This window comes from Erinaceus europaeus, chromosome 19, assembly GCF_950295315.1.
Source record: "Erinaceus europaeus chromosome 19, mEriEur2.1, whole genome shotgun sequence".
NCBI lineage: Eukaryota > Metazoa > Chordata > Mammalia > Eulipotyphla > Erinaceidae > Erinaceus > Erinaceus europaeus.
The window spans coordinates 7,471,490-7,494,086 of NC_080180.1; the positions used below are offsets into that span (position 1 = coordinate 7,471,490).

Below are 22,597 nucleotides of genomic sequence, written 5' to 3' on the forward strand. Positions count from 1 at the left end.
TAGAGAGAGGAGAGAGAGAGAAAGAGGAGAGAAAGTGGAGAGAGAGGAGAGAGGAGAGAGAGAGGAGAAAGACAGAGAGACAGAGAGACAGAGAGAGAGGAGAGAGACAGAGAGAGGAGAGAGAGAGGAGAGAGACAGAGAGAGAGGAGAGAGACAGAAAGAGACAGAGAGAGAGGAGAGAGACAGAGAGAGAGAGAGAGAGAGAGAGAGAGAGAGAGAGAAAATACTAATTATAGAGAGTGGGATTCCATTAAGTTCTTCATTTGTCTGAGAAAGGTATCGTCATATTCATGCCTGTTTTTCTGTCTATGGTCTGATATTTTTCTTCACTAACACAAAGCTTTGTACTTTAATGGTTATTATCTGTACTCATAGAGAGCCACCTCTCCTCATCAGAATATTTCTTCTGTAATTTCGTTTGAGGATTCCAGCCAACACAGGAAAGAGCATGTAAATTTTAAAGAATTCTGGAAGCTCAGTAGAAAAGACAGATGCTTTCAACTTTGGCCTTGAAAGGCCAACAGAATTTTCACAAAGGAAAGGTGTAGAAGGGAATCCCAGATAAAGGCAAAGGACTTCGTTATTTCTTTTTTAAGTCAGAGAGAAACAAAAGCATAGAATACATGTGTGAAGGGGGTCGGGCGGTGGCGCAGTGGGTTAAGCGCACGTGGCGCAAAGCGCAAGGACCGGCATAAGGATCCAGGTTCAAGCCCCCGGCTCCCCACCTGCAGGGGAGTCGCTTCACAGGCGGTGAAGCAGGTCTGCAGGTGTCTGTCTTTCTCTCTCCCTCTCTGTCTTCCCCTCCTCTCTCCATTTCTCTCTGTTCTACCCAACAATAATGACCACAACAAGGCTACAACAACAAGGGCAACAAAAGGTGGGAAAATAGCCTCCAGGAGCAGTGGATTCATGGTGCAGGCACTGAGCCCCAGCAATAACCCTGGAGCCAAAAAGAAAAAAAAAAAAAAAAGAATACATGTGTGGTAATAAGCCAAGAGCTAGCTGAAGTTACACTCTGGAGCTGAGAGAATATTGGTTGGATTTCTCATTTAGTAGGTTGGAAATAAGATAAATATGTGACTTTCCAAAGTCATTCAACCAAACTGGCAGTGGATCCCAGGAAAGTCAGAGTGCTCTGAACTGAGTCTATAGTTCCTCTTCCTTTTCCTTTTCAATTTCCCAGACTGTAAGCTTCAAAATTCCTGCTTCAGATAATTGCATCTATTTTCAACTACATAAAACATCTACTAAAATTGTATTTATAGCCAAGTGGCTCATCCTCACACAAAATCCTTGCCATGAAACCTGTCCCCCAGACTTGAAATATCTCGAGTCCCCCTTTTTAAAATAATTTGATTTCTTCTTTCATCTGTAAACACGGTTAACAAGAATTGCCACTCTGCCATTAACAGCCTATAAATTGGACAACAGATTTTAAACGACTGTTTTTAGACTTTGGAAAACAGACAGCAGAGGAAATTTTGATCCTCAGGGAAAGAGGAGTAGGTGACCTCAGCCCTGTCATTACTGTACCCCAACTTACTGCCCAAGGCAGTTTCCCATCTGGCTGATAAGGGTCCCACATACCCCAGCTACCAAGTGCCTCAACAAATCTGTGGTTTAATGGATGTTTGAACCATGTTCTGTAAGAGAGAGACATGGGCACTCAGGAGACATGTTCTAGATGTCATTGCTAATCTTGATTGGATATTTGCGTATTCCCTCATAAGCATAGTTTACTAGACTCTACTGGGGAAGAAAGAGAAAGTTTCCATATGTTTTAAGCATTGAAATAATAATGATTTCTCAACCACTCTTTTTCCCCTCAGAAAGTAAAATTGAGTTCAGCAGAGGAGGTGAGGGAGGGGTGTGTGGAATGAAATTGAAAGGTCTGACCTTCAAATCTGACCCACTAATTTTCTTTCTTTTTCTCTTTGTTTCTTTTTTGCCTCTAGGGTTATCAGCAGGGCTCAGTGCCAGTACTACAAATTCACTGCTCCTGCAGGCCACTTTTTCCATTTTTTTTTAATAAGATAGGACAGATAGAAATTGAGAGAGTAGGATAAGATAGAGAGGAAGAGAGAAAGACACCTGCAGGCCAGCTTCACCACCTGTGAAGCAACTCCCCTGCAGGTGGGAGCTGGGGGCTTGAACCAGGATCCCTGAGTGGGTCCTTACACTTTGTATTATGTGCACGTAACCCACCTGGCCCCCAACCCACAAATTTTCTTCCTGCTTTTATTCTTTTGTCTGCCTCTTTTTCTTATTCTGCTTCCTTGAGCATTTCCTCTTTCTGACTTCTCAACCTTCTGTTGAGGCTGAATCTTAATGGTTTTCATTTCGAAGAGCTCACTTGATCATCTTAAAATGCCTGGTTTATTTACTTACTTTGCCATCGGGTCATTGCTGCGCCTTCATGCCTGTAGAGTTCCTCTGCTCTCCAGAGGGCCTGAGGGAGAGAGGGGACACAGAGAAGGTGAGAGAGACAGACGAAGAGAAGAGAGACACCACAGCACTGATTCACTGCTTGTGAAGCTTCCTCCCTGCATATGCTCCCTGTGTGGTGACTGGGGGCTAGAACCTGGATCGTGTATGGTAAAATGTCCATCTATCAAGTGACTCCTCTCATGCCTCCCCTTTAGTGTGATTTTCATAGGCTTACTTGTCCTTGTTTTGTGATGAAACATCTAGCCTTATTTTTTTCATTTTTATTTGTGCTTAATAGCGAGCTACAATGTTTTAAGACTACAATGTATATAGTCCCACACCCACCACCAAAGCTCTGTGTTCCCACCCTCTAATCTCTCAAAGATAAGCACCACAGTTCTCACAAAGTTTTAGAAACAGTTTGCTTGCTTGCTTCTGTATTATTTTTCTTTCTTTTTTCTTTCTTTATTTATTAATGAGAAAGATAGGAGAAGAGAGAGAGAGAAAGAACCAGACATCACTCTGGTACATGTGCTGCTGGGGACAGAACTCAGGACCTCACACTTGAGAGTCTGATGCCCCTTCCACTGTGACACCTCCTGGACCACCTTTTTTCTTTCTTTCACTTTATTCCAGAGCACTTCTCATCTTTGACTTGTGGTATTGCCGGAGATTGAGCCTGGGACCTTGGACCCTCAGGCATGAGAATCTGTTTTGAATAACTATTATACTGTCTCCTCTACCCTAGTTGGTTTAATTTTACTTTGCAAACTTATGTGTATCAGATCTCTAGATTCCACATAGGAGTTAAACCAGAAACCATCCAGTAGTTATCTTTCATGAAACATGTCTTGTCTCTTAAGAAAATACTTTTAAATAAAAGGTGGGGTAAAGTATTTCACTTTGCTAAACTTTCTCTCTCTCTCTCTCTCTCTCTCTCTCTCTCCCTCTCTCTCTATCTTGTTTGAAATAGACATGCCAGAGACTTTCCTCAAACATCTCTCGGATCTAGCTGTGATCCAGCAGGGATCTAATTATTTCCCTGCACATTCCTAAATGGGATTGGTACCTTTCTTTTGGTGTAGACGATTTTCCAGAAAGAAACATTTGGATTTCCTTAGGAAGGTGAAGGTGGGAGATGGGATCAGAGTCTTCTGTGGCAGTTTGGAAGACGCATTCTGATGTCCAGCACACCCACCTTTGTTCAAACCCCTCATTTCCCAGGAGCCCACTAACCCTACCATGCCTTATGCATCCCAGGTTCAGAGGATGACAGGCTTTTTTTTTATATAAATATTTATTTATTCCCTTTTGTTGTCGTTGTTGAATAGGACAGAGAGAAATGGAGAGAGGAGGGGAAGACAGAGAGGGGGAGAGAAAGACAGACGCCTGCAGACCTGCTTCACTGCCTGTGAGAAGGGGACTCCCCTGCAGGCGGGGAGCCGGGGCCCGAACCAGAATCCTTACGGTCCTTGTGCTTTGCGCCACGTGCGCTTAACCCGCTGCACTACCACCCGACTCCCAGGATGACAGACTTAACCTCTTCAGAGAGCTAACCATTGGACTAATGTAAAGTGGTTTCCCCCTTTGCTGTCACTCTTCAGTGAGCTGTGTGGCTACTGACTGAGGTTCCCTTACTACCCAAAACATCCTGGTCTGCTTTCTCATCAGCTCTGCAGTCAGAATGTTTATCCCTCCCTCCTTTCAACACTGCTGTTCTCTCCATCCCTGCTGTCTGCTTCAGGCCAACAGAGCTTGTTACAAACACCTCCCTGGCCCTCCTCTCCTCACTGTCTGTGGCCTCAGCCAATGAGCTGTGTCTCGCCCCTTCTCCACAAGGCCAACTCCCACTTAGCCTTCAGAACTCAACCCACATGGAGTTCTCCTTGAACTTGATAAACTGACAGAGAGAGAGAGAGAGACTCAAGTTATCAACTTCAAGGATAGAAAGAGAAAGAATTCTGTTTAAGGATTGTTCTTAAGCTCCTGTTTGGACTGACCTGTTAAATTTACCTGGCAGGGCTCAGGGGGTAGCACACCTGGCATACACATACACATTATCATACAAAAGGACCCAGGTGCAAGCCCTGGACCCCCACCTGTATGGAAAAGTTTCCCAAAAAGCGCACAGTTACAGGAGTCTTTCCCTTTCCCTCTATATAGTCCCTCAACCTCCCCTCCCAAATTCTTCTCCTTTTTTAAATTATTTTTTCCACTTTATGGGGAAGGGTTTATGATTTACAGTATGCTTGTTGACACATGGGTACTTTCAGCTCCTGTGGTGTCTGTAGGACATTCTCAGTCCCAACTTGGGCTCCTTTCACCATCAAACACCAAGGTTCTCTTTATCTCCTCTTCCACAAAGTCTTTTGCTGTGGTGAAATACACACTACCCAGCCCAAGTTTCACTTTGTATTTCCTTTTTCTGTCCTTGTTCCGTAAGATCCACCTACCGTCTCAACAGCTCTCTGACTCTGTCAAAAAAGAAAAGGAGGGAGCCGGGCAGTAGCACAGTGGGTCAAATGCACATAGAGCAAAGCACAAGGACTGGAGTAAGGATCCCGGTTTGAGCCCCCAGCTACCTATCTGCAGGGGTGTCACTTCACAAATGGTGAAGCAGATCTGCAGGGGTCTATCTTTCTCTCCCCCCTCTGTCTTCCTGTCCTCTCGTAATTTCTCTCTACCCTATCCAACAACAACGATAACAGTAACAGCAATAACAACAATAAACAATAAGGGCAACAAAAGGGGAAAAAAATGGATCCAAGAGCAGTGGGTTTGTACAGCAGGCACCAACCCACAGCAAAAACCCTGGAAAAGAAAAGAAAAAAAGAAAGAAAGAAAAAGAAAAAAGAGCAAAGGAAAAAGGGGAAAATATGGCTACTGGAAACAGTGGGTTTGTTGTGTAAGCCCTGACACTGAGTAATAAGTCTGGTGGCCATAAATCAATAAGTACACTAAAAAAACTCATGAATTAATTGAGCTGAAAATAAGCCTTTTAATGGCCTTTATGCTAACCCTTCCCCTATTTCTCTAACTCCCAGAGGACCTAAGCACACAACACAGCCAGTATTTCCTTACCACCTCTGCCTCTAAGCCTTCTCCCTTTCTGCGTGCTCTTCCCCACATCCCAGCTGTAGAACTTCCATTGATTGCTCTCCCTGAACCAGCTCCTTTTGCTCCTAATTGCCATTAGCATCTAAGCTTCCCCACTGACACACAGCCACCCCAGATCAGGGACATCTCAGCCTCCAGGTGAATCTCCCAGCTGACTCAGCGGGTGGCAGAGCCCTTGGGCCGAACACGTGGGTCCAGCCCTGGAGAGCACTGGCCACCGTGCTGAGAAGTACCAGCTGTAAACCAGATGCCCTAATAAGGTCTCCTTTTCCCTCCCCAGAATCTCCCATCCCAGGCGTGGTGTGCAGAATCCCACTCCAAAATAGATCCACTCTTTCTGAAAGACTGCAAGAGTTTCATTGCACGGCTGATGAGGACAGAAGCCTGGAATTTGGAGAAGTTCAGGTTTAATCACACACTTGACATACCACGATCTGGGTCGCCATAGAAACGAACAGTCGCCAGTCTCTAAGCGCCAGTGACGCCAGCAAGGCCCACTCGCAGGAAGAACACCCCTACATGGGCACTGCAAAGCCACCCTGAAATGCCTATGTCCCCAGAGTCACATCAGAACTTTTCTTTGAGATGGGAGCTTTCTCCCCAACGGGCCAAGGAATCTGTGTGCTGAGGTTGTCCTGTAGGAAAATTTGCTTGAGTGACTTATTTTAAAATGCAAGCACACCGGCTCAGAGGAGTTGCTCCAAGAGCAAAGATGTCAATCACACTGGAAGAGGGGCAGAGTTTTAGCCAACCTTCAGGGCTTTGTCACCATATTTCAAAGGGCACTGACATGGAGTCTGTCTCAGGGAACTCATGCTAAGCTTCAGCAGCCCCGATGCTTGATTATTGAATCTCAAATTATCTTGTTTTTTTTTTATTTTTTTTATTATCTTTATTTATTGGATAGAGACAGTCAGAAATCAAGAGGGCATGAGGAGACAGAGAGGGAACCTGCAGTCCTGTTTCACCACTTGCAAAGCTTCCCCCCCTTCAGGTGGGGACCAGAGGCTCGAACTTGGGTCCTTGCGCATTGTTGTATGTGGCTCATCCAGGTGGGCCACCACCTGGCCCCCTATCTTTTTTTTTTTTTTACCAGCTTTGTTGTTTGGTTTTGTTTTTTTTTTTCCGACTACAATTATTGCTGGGGCTCAATGCCTGCACAATAAATCCGCCTCTCCTGGTGGCCATTTCTCCCTTTAAAAAAAAAATTTTTTTGTCTTTATTTTTATTGGATAGAGACAGCCAGAAATTGAAAGGAATGGGGGAGATAGAGGGCAACAAAAAGGAATAAATGAATAAATATATAAAGTTTTTAAAAATTAATTAATTTTTTAAAACCTGTATAAAAACTTTTTTTTTATTTATCCATTGGCTAGAGACAGAGAAACAGAAATTGCAGGGGAAGATAAAGAGGGAAAGAGAGGGGCAGCCCTAGCACCGTTTCACCAATTGTGAAGCCTTCCCCTTCAGGTGGGAACCAGGGGCTGGAACCCACTTCTTTGCACATGGCAACATACATGCTCAACCAGGTGCACAACCGGGCCCCTACTGTCTGGTCTTCGTGCCCTGAGGTATTGTCTCCGGGGGAGCCAGATTCCGAAAGTGCCTTGTGGGAGCCAGAAGCGAAAAGCACACATGGCCAGATTCCCTCCCCAGTGCTCCGTCATGCCTGGGCCACTCCGCTTCAGGAGCTCTCTGCTTTTTCTGAAGACTTAAATTCTCTCTGTGCCCCTCTTGCAGCTACACACGCCTGGTCTCCAATGACCCCAGTCGTCTCACAGGCACTTGCTTCTCCAAACAAGATATTTCAAAACGAAATTGTTTTTGTTTCTTGACAGGAAAGACAAAAAACCAAAATTTCTGCCTCTTTTTTTTAAATTAATTAATTTGTTTATTTCATTTTTGTTGCCCTTGTTTTTATTGTTGTTTTAGTTATTATTGTTGTTGTTATTGATGTTGTCATTGTTGGATAGGACAGAGAGAAATGGAGAGAGGAGGGGAAGACAGAGAGGGGGAGAGAAAGACAGACACCTGCAGACCTGCTTCACCGCCTGTGAAGCGACTCCCCTGCAGGTGGGGAGCTGGGGTCTCCAACTGGGATCCTCATGCCAGTCCTTGCGCTTTGCGCCACATGCGCTTAACCCACTGCGCTACTGCCTGACTCCTAAATTTCTGCTTCCTATGCTAACTGTATTTGGCTGGATTTTTTTTGGGGGGGGGAGAGGGGGGAGTAATGGTTTATAGTCAACAATAAAATATAGTAACAAAAAATAAAATACAGTAGTTTGTACATGTGTAACATCTCTCAGCTTTCCACATAACAATTCAACCCACTGTAGGTCCTCTATCTGAATCCCCACCCCACCTGCACCACCACCACTACCCAGAGTCCTTTACTTTAGTTCAATATGCCAAGCCCAGTCCAAGTTCTGCTTTGTGTTTTCTTATTTTTCAACTTCTTGTTTATTTATTTATTATTGGTGGTTAATAATGATCAACAAGTGGAGTCAAAGGAACCCTCCTGCACTGCTGGTGGGAATGTTAATTGGTCAGCCTCTGTGGAGAGCAGTCTGGAGAACTCTCAGAAGGCTAGAAATGGACCTACCCTATGACCCTGCAATTCCTCTCCTGGGGATATATCCTAAGGAACCCAACACACCCATCCAAAAAGATGTGTGTACACCTGTGTTCATAGCAGCACAATTTGTAATAGCCAAAACCTGGAAGCAACCCAGGTATCCAGCAACAGATGAGTGGCTGAGCAAGTTGTGGTCTGTATACACAATGAAATACTACTCAGCTATTAAAAACAGTGACTTCACCGTTTTCATCCGATCTTGGATAGACCTTGAAAAGTTCATGTTAAGTGAAATAAGTCAGAAACAGAAGGATAAATATGGGATGATCTCACTCTCAGGCAGTTGAAAAACAAGATCAGAAGAGAAAACACATGTAGAACCTGAACTGGAGTTGGTGTATTGCACCAAAGTAAAAGACTCTGGGGTGGGTGTGGGGAGTACAGGTCCAAAAAGGAAGACAGAGGACCTAGTGGGGGTTGTATTGTTATATGGAAAACTGGGAAATGTTATGCATGTACAAACTATTGTATTTACTGTTGAATGTAAAATATTAATCCCCCAATAAAGAAATTTAAAAAAAAATAATGATCAATAAGATTTTCAGATAAAAAGGGTACAATTCATATAATATCCACCACCAGCGTGCCAAATCCCATTCTCTCCATTGGAAGCTTCCCTATTCTTTATCCCTCTGGTAGTATGGACCAGAGATCTTTATAGGGTGCAGAAAGTAGAAAGTCTGTAATTGCTTCTCTGCAGGACATGGACACTGGCCGGTCGATCCATATCCCCAGCCTGTTTCTGTCTTTCCCCTAGTGGAGTAGGGCTCTGGGAAGGTGGGGTTCCAGGACACATTGGTGAGGTCGTCTGCCCAGCAAAGGGAGGCTGGCATCATGGTAGCATTTATCAACTTCTGTCTATGAGTGAGATCATTCATATTCAGCCTTCTCTTTTTGACTTATCTCAGTTCACACCATTCCGTCAAGCTCCATCTGAGATGGAGTGAAGAAAGTGAAAATTACCATTTTTAACAGCTGAGTAGTATCTTTTAGAAAATTGGTAGAAAGTACTGGGGGATAACAAATTCACAAATAATTAGGCCAATTTTCTCAGCACTTAGTACAACACTGAGATCACATTTCATAGGAAAGTGCCCAGGGGATAGGGAGATGGCTGTCTGTTAGGGCAGCAACTTGCCTGCCTGAGACCCCTGAGGCTGAGGTTTAAATTCTGCCACCACCTTATGCCAGAGCGAAACAGTTCACAGTTCTCACCCCCCTCTCTCTCTTGTTCTCCCTCATAATTAATAAATATTTAGGGAAAAAAACCCTGAAAGAAGTATTTAAAAGATGGTTCAGGGGGTCAGGCGGTGGCACAGTGGGTTAAGCACACATGGCGCAAAGCACAAGGGCCAGAGTAAGGATAGAGACCCCAGCTCAGCCACCTGCAGGGGGGTCGCTTCACAGGTGGTGAAGCAGGTCTGCAGGTGTCTGTCTTTCTCTCCCCCTCTCTGTCTTCCCCTCCTCTCTCCATTTCTCTCTGTCCTATCCAGCAATGGCATCAATAACAACAATAATAAGGAGTCAGGCGGTAGCGCAGTGGGTTAAGCGCACATGGTACAAAGTGCAAGGGCCAGTAGGGATCCCTGTCCGAGCCCCTGGGTCCCCACCTGCAGGAGGTCGCTTCCCAAGCGGTGAAGCAGATCTGCAGGTGTCTTTCTCTCCCCCTCTCTGTCTTCCCCTCCTCTCTCCACTCTCCATTTCTCTCTGTCCTATCCAACAACAACAGTTATGACAACAATAACAACTACAATAAGCACAACAACAAGGGCAAAAAAAAATGGGAAAAAATGGCCTCCAGGAGCAGTGGATTCGTAGTGCAGGCACCGAGCCCCAGCGATAACCCTGGAGACAAAAATAATAATAATAATTGCAACAATAAAAAACAACAAGGGCAACAAAAGGGAAAATAAATAATAATAATAAATTTTTTTAAAAAGATAGTTCAGATGTACTGCCCCACTGGCTGGAGTCATGCCACATGATTCATATCTCGCCTGACGTTTTACAATAAGCAGGGGCCTGGAGTTGTCTGAAACACATTTAAACCACAGCAGCAGAGTTTCCCAGAATCTCTGTCCAGCAGGAGAAGCAGGGGGACCAGACCCTGCCAGGCAAGGCAGCGGCCCCGTTCCTTTAGGCTTTGTCACTCATCGCAAGAGGCCAGCTTGAGTAACAGCAAGAACAAAAGCCATGGCAACTCAGGGTCAAGCTGCAGGAATTCTTTTTTTTTAATACTTATTTATTCCCTTTTGTTGCCCTTTTTTATTGTTGTAGTTATTATTGTTGTTATGGTTGTCATCATTGTTGGATAGGACAGAAAGAAATGGAGAGGGGAGGGGAGACAGAGAGGGAAAGAGAAAGATAGACACCTGTAGACCTGTTTCACCACCTATGAAGCGACTCCCCTGCAGGTGGGGAGTCTGGGGCTCGAACCGGGATCCTTGTGCTTTGCACCACCTGCGCTTAACCCATTGAGCTACCGCCCGACTCCCAAGCTGCAGGAATTCTAACCCTTCTGCCCCAAGCCCTGAAAAATGTACCTCACAAACAAGATGGCGGATGGAGCCTCCTCCAACAGTCCTCCACACCCAATGATATACCCAACTTTGTGTGAGCTGTCATTTGGTCACTATGCTCCCAACTTGTCCTGTTACTAGATGTGTGATACTGACCATGTTACTCATAGACACTGAGTTTCAGTTTTCTCATCAGCAAAACACACAGAATTACAGCACCCACCTGATAATGCTGTTGGGATTGAGTGAGTTCATGTGTAATCAATGCTTAGTCACTAGCTAGCACCCTGTAAGCTTATTATTTGAATTACCTGTCAGCTTTCACATTAGTGTCACCATCCGAGTTCATGGTTTCCTTTTCACAACAAGAAAGAAAAAGGAGGAAAGAAAGAAAGACATCTTCGGACCCAGAGTCAGAGAAGGCTACATGATCCACACTCCCTCCTGCCACCTGAGTGCTTAGAAGAAAAAGACTTGAAAGAAGAAAGAGAAAAATGTTTGACATTGAACCCTCCAAAAATGACAGCCAGACATGACTCCAAGTTAGGGTAAGAGGGCAGGAAAGTAGGACTGGTTCATGAGAGAAATTATGTCTTGATTGAGAACTTAAACTGGCAGCCTTTTAAAAGAGTTTATAGAAACTCTTGAAAGTCCAAGTTGTTCTGTGATTATTCTCCCCTGAGTGCAGGACCAGCCAAGCATAAGAATTTGCTTTCTTTTGTCCTCAGCAGCCCAGCCCAAATGCCTGGGAAGAAGCTAAAATGCAGCCCATGTTATTTCCATGCCATACACCAAGGCATTAAATCAACTGGCTAGGGATCCCTCAGGTCCTGCCATTTTTTTTTTTTTTTTTTTGAGTCTGAACCTCTGGATTTTTGGTAAACATCTGGTAACAGGAAGTGTTAATGGAAGCCCAAACGCTCTTGCTTCTGTGCAGATGCAAGCTGAACTCGACTTCCAAGAGATTTTGAGGAAGTCAAGGCATTTACGAAGGTCAAGAGAAGGCTTCCTCATGAAGAAGTATGACAGCAGCTGTCCCTAGTAAGATGGTCTGAAAAAAGCAAAGAAAAAAAAAGTGTGAAATGTTTTGATTATACTTAGATTAGTCACAGCTTTATTTGGGTGCAAATACAAATTTTAGCTAAAATAATTACCCTAGGCTTAAAACATAAACCCTTAAAGCTGAACCTAGCAGATAACAGGAATTCTCTTTTCTTTTAAAATGGGCTAAATCCTAAACACTTCACGTTTTGTTGTTTCTTTTTAAAAAGTCTCTGGCTAAGCTTCAAATGCTTGTAAGTTATGGATAGAATGTCAACATTACCTCAAGCCTGGCTACTTGGATAGAATTTCCAGAAATCATTTGAAGATGAGATTATATCATTCCGGTAACAAACTGGACCCCCCTTCTCTAAAGCAAGTTATGATTTTCTTAGTAGACATATTGGGAGATTAGTAGACATAAGGAGGTGATTTTTTTTCACCTCCTGCTTTCCATTAGTGTTGCAAGAGATTTCATATTCCTTAGAATCTTACCAGGCAAGAATCAGCAATGCGGGCAGACAGCTAACACCTCTGTGTTACTATTTCAATGGGTATTTTCATGTAGGATATTGTTATGTGTGGATTTTATCACACATAAAGAGATGGACCATGCAGTAACAAAATATGAATAACAAAGAATCTGAAGACGCATGAAGCACCATGAGAGTACGAAGTGTCTTGTATACAAAGTCTAGTAAAGAATTGCCCGAGTGTATGCACTTATATGCAAACACACTGTAAGATTTCAAGGTGGGGGGCAGTGCAGCGGGTTAAGCGCACGTGGCACAAAGCACAAGGACCGGCGTAAGGATCCTGGTTTGAGCCCCCGGCTCCCCAGCTGCAGGGGAGTCGCTTCACAAGCGATGAAGCAGGTCTGCAGGTGTCTATTTCTCCCCCTCTCTGTCTTCCCCTCCTCTCTCCATTTCTCTCTGTCCTATCCAACAACAGCAATAACAGTACCACATGCGTTTAACCCACTGCGCTACCACCCAGCCCCTCAAGAACAATAATAACAACAACAACAATAAACAAGGGCAACAAAAGGGAAAAAATAGCCTCCAGGAGCAGTGGATTCAAAGTACAGGTACCGAGCCCCAGTGATAACCCTGGAGGCAAAAAAAAAAAAAAAGACTTTAAAAAGTCTTAAAAAAAGACTTGAAAAAAAGACTTGAAAAAAGAAAGATACCAGAGAAAAACCAAAGGAAGTAGCACTTATTCTATGTAACATTTAATAAGCACGGGCTACTTGTAGAAGATGGCAGATGGGAGATGCTAGCTGAGAAAGTGTGTCCTGTGCAGCTGGCAGACAGAAAAGGTTCGTACTGCAGGGGCTGGTGACATCTCTTATCATAAGTGTGTATGACATCAGCCCCCTTCCTTCTCTGCACAGAACACTGCAGCTGGGGTCAAAGGAGAGAAGAGAACTTTATTCCAAAGGAAGGGTTTGTCCAGGGGCTACAACTGACACAACTTCTGAGCCCTGTTCAACATCAGACTTCTCATTTGACTTCACATGGAACTCTGCGTGTGCACCAAACAGAAGCAGAGACTTTAACCTGGAGCACATGACACAAGACAGAGGTCAAAGCCCATGTGTGAGACAAACAGATGGGAGGTAAGAAGTTCAAAGATATAGCTACAAAGATGTTTGAGCTACAAGAACTCAGTAGGGTGGAATTCTAACAAGAGAATAAGGGAAAGGAGAGGAGGATGGCAGAGGAGAGGGAGGGGGAGACAGGAGGGAAGGGGAAAGGAAGGAAGGAAGGAAGGAAGGGAGGGAGGGAGGGAGGGAGGGAGGGAGGGAGGAAGAAAGAGGAAAGGGTTGGGGCCAGGAGGTGGCACACCTAGTTAAAGACACACATCACAGTGCACAAGGACACAGGTTCAAGCCCCTGGTCCCCACCTGCAGGGGGAAAGCTTCACAAGTGGTGAAGCAGGACTGCAGGTGTCTCTCTGTCTCTCTCCCTCTCTATCTCCCTTTCCCCTCTCAATTTCTCTCTGTCTCTATCCAATAAATAAATAAATATATGAAAAATGTAAAAAAAAGATTTTTTTAAAAAGACAAAAGGGTAAAAAGAAAAGAAAGAAAGCATCTGGAAGTGAAAGAATGTGAACAAAACCACCGAGATTTCCTGGCACTGTCTAATCCATCTGCTGTTCCCCCGAATATCTGAGCTGTGATGCAAGCTGATAACGCCTGGCACTGTGTGGCTTTTTGTCACATTCACACTCTTTATACAAAGTCTGAGTAATTAGTCCTGGCAGCTGTCCTCTGACGGATGCTGGGTGGGAGCCAGTGAGAAGCATTTCTACATGCTTTTGGGGTAAGTTCTCCACCCATCACTTCCCTGCACCTCTCTTCACCCCCACCCCACCCCCAACTGCAGTTCTCCTGGTGGATTTCAGGCCAAAGACCATCTTCAGCTTGGCTCTCTGTGCTCCCTCCAGGAATAAGCCTCCCCTGAGGGCTGGCAGAGAGACCTGGGTTATGCAAATGTATCCCAGGCTTCTAGCCTGAAAACAAAGGTGTGCTGTGTCTAACACGCTCCTGTGTGAGAAGCACAGCCGTTTGTGTCTGGAGGCTCATGCCTGCAAGTTCCTGCCTTCCAAGACCTTTCCCTTAAATGGGAAAGTGAGAGTCTTACCCAGAGCTGTTAAGCAAGAGAAAAAGAAAAAGTCAAGTCATCCACACCAAATAAAAAAGTAAGAAGAGAGGGTTGGCAGGGGCGCACCCAGTTAAGCACACACAGTACTAAGCACAAGGACCCATGCAAGGATCTGGGTTCAAGCCCCCAACTCCCCACCTACAGGGGGTTCACTTCACAAGTGGTGAAGCAGGTCTGCAGGTGTCTTCCTCTCTCCCTCTTTTCTCAATTTCTCTCTGTTGTATCCAGTAAAATGGGGGGAAGAAATGGCCACCAGGAGCAGTGGATTTGTAGTGCCGGCACAGAGTGCCGGAGATAACCCTGGAGGAAAAAAAAAAAAAAGATTGAAAAATAAAATAAAAAATAAGGTAGAAAGTAAGTCTGTTGTTATTTCCAGAGGATATGATATCATCACAGGACCACTGTGGAGAACTAAGGAGAAGACGCCTGTGATCTGGTCTCTCTCTCTCTCTCTCTCTCTCTCTCTCTCTCTCTCTCTCGGAAAAAAGTTGAGCTGTAAAATAAGCCCAGACAATCACACACACACAAAAAAAAAAACCACCAGAAAGCTAACAGATATAGAGATGAATGACTGTCAGAGGCGAGGGTGGGGGGAGCCGGGGAAGGCAACCCACTGCACACACATGCTTTGGACTATCGTGCAGTGGTCACCGCAGATGATTCTGCACACCGGCGCACTGCTGGGAACGCACATCTCAAACAGCTGTCATCACAAGAAGAAACGCTGTCACCATCTGGTCATCGTTTCACACATAGACAGAGTTGTGATTTAGTGCATCTAAAACGAATGCGATTTTATTTATTGATTGTCCCTGAATTTCAAAAAAGAGAAGCGAAACAAGAACCAAATGTGAAAAGAGGCACTTGCAACCACTTCAAAGGAGATGAAAGGGAGATTCTCAAAAGGAGAATTAAAATCCCACCTCCACCCTCTCGGCACCATTCATCCTTCATAGAAAGCCCTAGACTTACACAAACTGACCATGTTTGTGCAGTCAAACCATCTGTCCATGTTTGGCTGGGTGCTAAATCCAACGTCATGCAAGAGTCCGCAGTGAAAGGGGAGATACATATTGGCATTCAAACATCTGCACTAAGCTGGGGAGACGGCATAATGGCTATGCAAATATTTTCATGCCTGAGGCTCAAGGTCCCAGGTTCAATGCCCAGCACCACCATAAGCCAAGCCGAGCTATGTTCTGCCCTCTCTCTCTCTCTCTCTCTCCCTCTCCCTCTCCCTCTCCCTCTCTCTCTCCCTCTCCCTCTCCCTCCCCCTCTCCCTCTCCCTGCCCCCCTCTCTGTCCCTCTGTATCACTCTCATTGAAATAAAATTATTTAAAAATTATAAAATAAAATGTTTGGACTTTCCTCACCCCTAGTGTACTCTGGCTCTGACAGAAATCTGTATTGGAGTCTGGTGATGGCGCACTGGTTGAATGCACAAGTTCAAATCCCCAGTCCCCCCCTTGCAGGGAGGAAGCAGTAGAATAGTGCTACTGATATCTCTCCTTTTCTCTGCCTATCTTCCCTCTACCTTTCCAATTTTTCTTTATCCTGTCAAATATATGAAAAATAAAGCATGAAGAAGAATCGTCCTAAAAAAAAAAAGAAGAAAAAGAAGTTGAGTGTGTACTGTGACAACTGGAATACCATCTACACCCAAATGAAGACATGTCACCTGACTCAGAGCAGGCTGTGACTCCTGCCACCCGACTCCTGATGGCTCACTTGAATATTCAGTAGCCACTAAATGGAAGATACTCCAAGAGTATCTATAGCGCCCTTACAAAATATCATACACACACACACACACACACACACACACACACTACACAAAGATACGGGGGAAATGTGTCTTCTGAAAAAATAGCAGGCATCCCATTCAACTGCAGCATTACTAATCCATTGATCCTAATCAGTTCTACAAATCATCAGAGTCAAATAAACATAAGGCCGATAAAACCATCAGAGCCAAGATTCTTCAGTGGTAATCCATGGAACAAAGCAAGGAAAGAGGAAATTAAATAGGAGGTTGTTTTTTTTTTTTGCCTCCGGGTTATTGTTGGGGCTCTGTCTGCACTAGGAATCCACGGCTCCTGGAGGCCCTTGTTGTTGTTGTTGTTGTTGTTGATGATGTTGTTATTGTTGGATAGGACAGAGAGAAATCAAGAGAGGAGGGGAGATGGAGAGCGGGAGAGAAAGATGCCTGCAGACCTGCTTCACCACTCGTGAAGCGATCCCCCTGTAAGTGGGAAGCCGGGGGCTCGAAACAGGATCCTTCCGTCCTTGCACTTTGTTTTTTTTTTTTTCCCCTTTTGTTGCCCTTATTGTAGCTTCATTGTGGTCGTTATTATTGCCCTTGTTGACGCAATTCGTTGTTGGATAGGACAGAGAGAAATGGAGAGAGGGAGAAATGGAGAAATGGGTGGGGAGCCGGGGGCTCGAACCGGGATCCTTACGCCGGTCCCTGCGCTTTGCGCCACATGCGCTTAACCCACTGCGCTACCGCCCGACCCCCCTGTCCTTGCACTTTGTGTGCCGTGTGCACTTAACCTGCTGCACTACTGCCCAACCCCCCCCCAGGAAATTAAATAGGGATTTTAATTAAACTCTCCACCAAACCCACTTTTACAACCTCATTCACTCCTCAAATATGGCTTCTGGTTAATAATTTAACCTCGACACTCCCCACTTGCGGGCCTTAGGGATCACAGGTTAATGGTCCATTTACAGTGACTGTAAATTCCTCCAATAAGACAAAGTTTAGTGGCTACCAACCTCTCAGTATGGGAGCTAAAAACTCTCTGAAGCCCCATCGAAGCTTTACAACATGACCACTTGACATTCACTCGTTTTAACAAGACCCTGGCCATCTCTGAAAGCCTCTGGTGGCTCCTCTCCAAGGACAGGCACTCCTTAAGGTACCAAACTCATCCGCAGTCAGACCCATGGCTTCCTGACTTGGGGAAGTTTCAGTCCAGCCTCCCCAGGCCTCCAGCGGCCTTGAGGGGTGGGGTCTCATTAGAAAAGAGTCTGAAGAAAAGATCAGTCACCAAAGAGAGTACCCCAGGTTAGCATCTGTGCTTGTGCGCAATCCTATTTCGCGTAAAAGAAATCTAGAAGGGTGGGGGAAAACCTAGTGGTTATGCAAAGAGATTCTCATTCCTGAGGCTCCAACATACCAGGTTCAGTCTCTTGCACCATCATAAGCCAGAGCTGAGCAGTGCTCTGGTAAAAACAAATAAATGGGGGGTCGGGCGGTGGCGCAGTGGGTTAAGCGCATGTGGCGCAAAGCACAGGGACCGGCGTAAGGATCCCGGTTCGAGCCCCCGGCTCCCCACCTGCAGGGGAGTCCCTTCACAGGCGGTGAGGCAGGTCTGCAGGTGTCTATCTTTCTCTCCCCTTCTCTGTCTTCCCCTCCTCTCTCCATTTCTCTCTGTCCTATCCAACAACGAATTGCGTCAACAAGGGCAATAATAATAGCCACAAGGAAGCTACAACAAGGGCAACAAAAGGGGGAAAAAAATGGCCTCCAGGAGCGGTGGATTCATGGTGCAGGCACCGAGCCCAGCAATAACCCTGGAGGAGGAAAAAAAAAAAAAACAAACAAATAAATGTAGAAGAGGTCAGTAGGTCAGCTGCAAGGGAAAAATGGGAAAGGTGTTGTTCTTCATGTGCGGGGGGGGGGGGGGGGGGGGGGGCAGTTAAGAGGCCCCTAGTCAGTGAGACTGAAGCCCTGGGTGCAGCTTGAAGTTGAATAAGAAGCAAAGTGGCCAGAGAGGTGCTTCAGCAAACAGTGCTGGTTTGATCACCAGTGGTGCTCTGGTCTCTCATAAGTAAAGGAAAGAAGGAAGGGAAGCAAGGATGGGGGAAAGGAGGGAAGGAGGAAGGGACCAGTTCTGCAGAGTGGGACGCAGATTCCAGTAAAGAAGGCTAAAGCATCATGAACAACAATACACACCCACAGTTCACCCCTGGCCACCAGAACCCATGGCAGCAAGATTTCCAAGGCAGAGGCTGGTGGAGTAGACCAAGGGATAGATAAGCAAGCCTCCTCAAGTCCCTGGGAGAGCAAAGGCTTCTGGTGCAAGTCCTCAGCAGTGGCTCCTGGACCTTCCAGCTCCCCAGAGCCAACTAAAGAACAGTCTTCCAGGGAGTCGGCGGTAGCGCAGCAGGTTAAGTGCACGTGGCACAAAGCGCAAGGATTGGTGTAAGGATTCCGGTTCAAGCCCTGGCTCCCCACCTGCAGGGGAGTCGCTTCACAGGCAGTAAAGCAGGTCTGCAGGTGTCTGCCTTTCTCTCCCCCCTCTATCTTCCCCTCCTCTCTCCATTTCTCTCTGTCCTAACAACGATAACATCAATAACAACAATAAAAAAAGCAACAAAAGGGAAAATAAATAAATAAATAGATAATAAAAATTTTTTAAAGAATAGTGTTCTGGGAGTCGGGCGGTAGCGCAGCGGGTTAAGCACACGTGGTGCAAAGCGCAAGGACAGGTGTAAGGATCCCGGCTCGAGCCCTGGCTCCCCACCTGCAGGGGAGTCACTTCACAAGCGGTGAAGCAGGTCTGCAGGTGTCTATCTTTCTCTCCCCCTTTCTGTCTCCCCCTCCTCTCTCCACTTCTCTCTGTTCTATCCAAGAAAGACAACATTAGTAACAACAACAATAATAACTACAACAATAAAAACAACAAGGGCAACAAAAAGGGAAAATGAATAAATGAAATATTTTTTAAAAAGAATAGTCTTTTAACAAGAGGGCCCAACTCCTAACCCTCACAGAATCTCTGAGTGCTGCCTTCAAATTTAATCTCTTCAATTTATAATTTCAAAAATTTAGATTTAATTCTCATCCACAGGGAAGAGTTGACCACTGTCTTCTCACACAGCATCACTGAGTGAGCTCTTACTCAGTCGTTTTCCCAGACATTCTCCTCCAGGCCCTCAGTGTTCCCTGCCATCTAAACAATTACCTCATGAGCAATGATTCAGCTGACCGCAGGAAGAGGCCATGCAGGCAATCACACGTAACTCTGATCCACCCCAATTCCATCTGTGAATGATGGAGAAGGGACTATTTACAGAATTCCAAACAGCTTCCAACTTGAACGTTTGGGACTATATTGGACAAAATGGCGGACGCTACTATAGCCATCCCAGTTACAAACGCTGGTGGAATTTGGCCTTCAGAGTTTCATCCACTCAACCCCCTTGGATGAATGCTGATCTGTTAAGAGGAAACTTTCAGCAACTTCTCAGCCCCAGGGCCAGTGTCAACTGACCGACTCTTACAGAAAGGTCTGGATATAACCAAGGCCTCTGTGGAATCACAAACCAGAGGGGACCAGGTGGTGTCACACCGGGTTAAGAGCAAATAGTATGAAGTGCAAGGATCTGCTCAAGTGTCCCAGTTTGAGCCTCCAGCTCCCCACCATAGGCCAGTGGGGGTAGGGATTGTTCCATAAATGGTGAAGCCGGTCTGCAGGTGTCTATCTTCCTCTCCCCCATCTTCCCCTCCTCTCTCAATTTCTCTCTGTCCTATCCTATTTTTAAAAAATGGTAAAAATGACTTCCAGGAGCAGTGGATTCACAGTGTCAGCACAGAACCCCACCAATAACCCTGGATGAAAAAAAAAAAAAAGAATCACAAAGTAGAACTGGGAGAGGGCCATCGCATTGAATGAGTTGCCCTTGACTCTGTGTTCTCTCAGGACTACTTAGGGATGTTTTTTTTTTTTTTGGGGGGGGGGCTTCCTTATGGAAATATTATACTTTTTGGTTCAGGGGTTCATGACTCCCATGTCTAGAAAAAACCTAGTATAAATGTATAAATGATGGTCTCAGTAAGTATTTGATGAATGATTAATGAATCCACTAACAAAAAGAGAGAAGTAAAAACAGGTTAAATGATTGCACCCAATAATTCATGATTATAGAATGATACTTCATGGTTCATGGACAGCTTGAGCACAAGCCGCCAAGCTTTTTTCCTTCTGGAAGTGGCTACAGCTACAAAAGCACGAGAGAAAGAAATCACAAGACTCTCAGGCACAGGTCTGATGTTGCTGCTAATTTTACATCTCATTGTGTTGGAGGATCAATGCTCATTCTCAACTGCGCTCTAAAGGTTTTTAATTTGTCTGCCTTTGGGATGGCTGAGTCATATCTCCTGCCAGTCTGGAGAAAGTTGTGGCTTCTGCTACTCTCTAGAAAACATCTTCAGACTGAAGCTAACCACAGAGGGTTGCAGTCAGCTGGGTGTGGGGTACAGTAAGCTCACAGTGCTTAGTGGCTTCAGAAAGCTCTCCGTCTGGGACAGGGGGGACTCATGAAGGTAACTAGGAGAGAAAACGAGGTTACTGTCAAGAATACAGAAATAGCACACATCATCCTAGTCACAAAAATATGACTGAGTGTTTTGTTTTGTTCATGCATTATAAATAAAACACAAATCTATTCCCAAAACTTGCAGGTTAACAAATGATATGAAGTCTGTCAAAGAACTTCCTTCATTCCATAGTGAATATAGCCATGTAAACACAGGGGACAAGGGAATAAGGTAGTTGGGGGGGCAGTGGCTCACCTCATTGAGCACAAACATTACAAGTGCACAAGGACCCAGGTTCAAGCATTCAGTCCCCACCTGCAGGAGGAAAAGCTTCACAAGTGGTGAAACAGGGCTGCAAGTGTCTCTCTGCCTCTCTCTATCTTCCCCTCCCCTCCCAATTTCTCTGCCTCTATTCAATAATGAATAAATAAATAAATAGGAAATAGTTCCTAGCATCTGCACCAAGGTCTTCACTGAAAAGTAACCAGTGTTTTAATGGGTCCAAAGTGTTTGCTCTGCGTTTATATTCATATCTTGAGTAACCAAGCTTACTCCTGGGGCTGGTTTATATTTATAAGCAGCTCACAGGAGCAAACTAACTAATAAAAGCCAAATGATGCTGCTGGTGCTAGTTAGTTAGAAAGTTAGTTAGAAAGGGGAGTGGGGGTAGCTCACCCGTGAGAGTGCAGGACTTGTATTCATGAAGTCCCCAGTTCAATCCTTGGCACTGCATTTGCGAGAACAGTGCTCGACCCTCCCCCATCTCTCATTAATAAATAAGCAAAAAAATTTAAAGAGGGAGTCAGGTGGTAGCACAGCGGGTTAAGCGCAGGTGGTGCAAAGTGCAAGGACTGGCATAAGCATCCCGGTTCGAGCCCCCGGCTCCCCACCTGCAGGGGAGTTGCTTCACAGGCAGTGAATCAGGTCTGCAGGTGTCTGTCTTTCTCTCCCCCTCTCTGTCTTCCCCTCCTCTCTCTATTTCTCTCTGTCCTATCCAACAACAACAACAACAATAATAACTACAACAATAAAACAAGGGCAACAAAATGGAATAAATAAATAAATATTTTTTTAAAAATAGAGAAATGAACATTTAAAAGGGGGTTATTAAAACCACAGGAATTCAATACAATTCTTGTGTCTGCCGCCAAAGCCAAGTAAATCATCTGTCTCAAGGTCATTTCTTGTCCTTGATTTTGTGATTTTCTTCATCTCCTTCATATTCGCCTTCTCTGTCTCCAGATTCCTGTGTCCAGGAGCAGACAGAAGGAACCCAGGAAATAAGAGCTTCCATCATCCTTACCATTGCAATCTCCATGAGGCTGATTAGTTAGAATAAATTAGCATTAGTTTAGGGAGAGTTCAAGGTTTCCTGGAGGGTCTGACTGAGTCTTACCCAGAACCTAAGTAGGGGAGATTGTGTTGATCAGCTATTTAAGCACTTCTGTGTGTGACTTTTCCACTTACCTAAAAGTATTACAACAATAAATCTAAGAAACAGCAACCGCAGCTTCTCCTGAACAGCAGTGGGAAGCGTGCTCTCCAGAGGAAACACGCACACTGATATTGATCAGCTGTCAAAAGGTGATTCCTGAACAAAATTAGTCTGCAAATCAGCGGGCACCTAATGAGGGAGTTTTGAGTACAAACAGAAGCATGAGTCATCCTTCTAAAACAGGATGCAACTGGCCAAGGGGGAGAAACCCATGGGGAACTGCTTAATTTTGCTGTTGGATTAAAAAGGAGAAAGGAAGGAAGGAAGGAAGGAAGGAAGGAAGGAAGGAAGGAAGGAAGGAAGGAAGGAAGGAAGGGAGGGAGGGAGGGAGGGAGGGAGGGAGGGAAGAAGGAAGGAAGATAA

General features: G+C 45.1%; 1 long non-coding RNA gene across 3 annotated transcripts in view; it reads right to left on the bottom strand.

The window, feature by feature from the left end:
- Positions 1-1,631: 1,631 nt before the first annotated feature.
- LOC132534596 (uncharacterized) overlaps positions 1,632-22,597 on the bottom strand; it is a 129,578-nt gene continuing 108,612 nt past the window's right edge. For 2 of the 3 annotated variants that reach the window (XR_009546303.1, XR_009546301.1), the window contains exon 4: positions 1,632-2,449. This is a non-coding gene — a long non-coding RNA (uncharacterized LOC132534596). Of the gene's footprint in view, positions 2,450-11,084; positions 11,740-22,597 lie in introns of those variants that run through there. The other variant, XR_009546302.1, reaches the window with a different exon arrangement.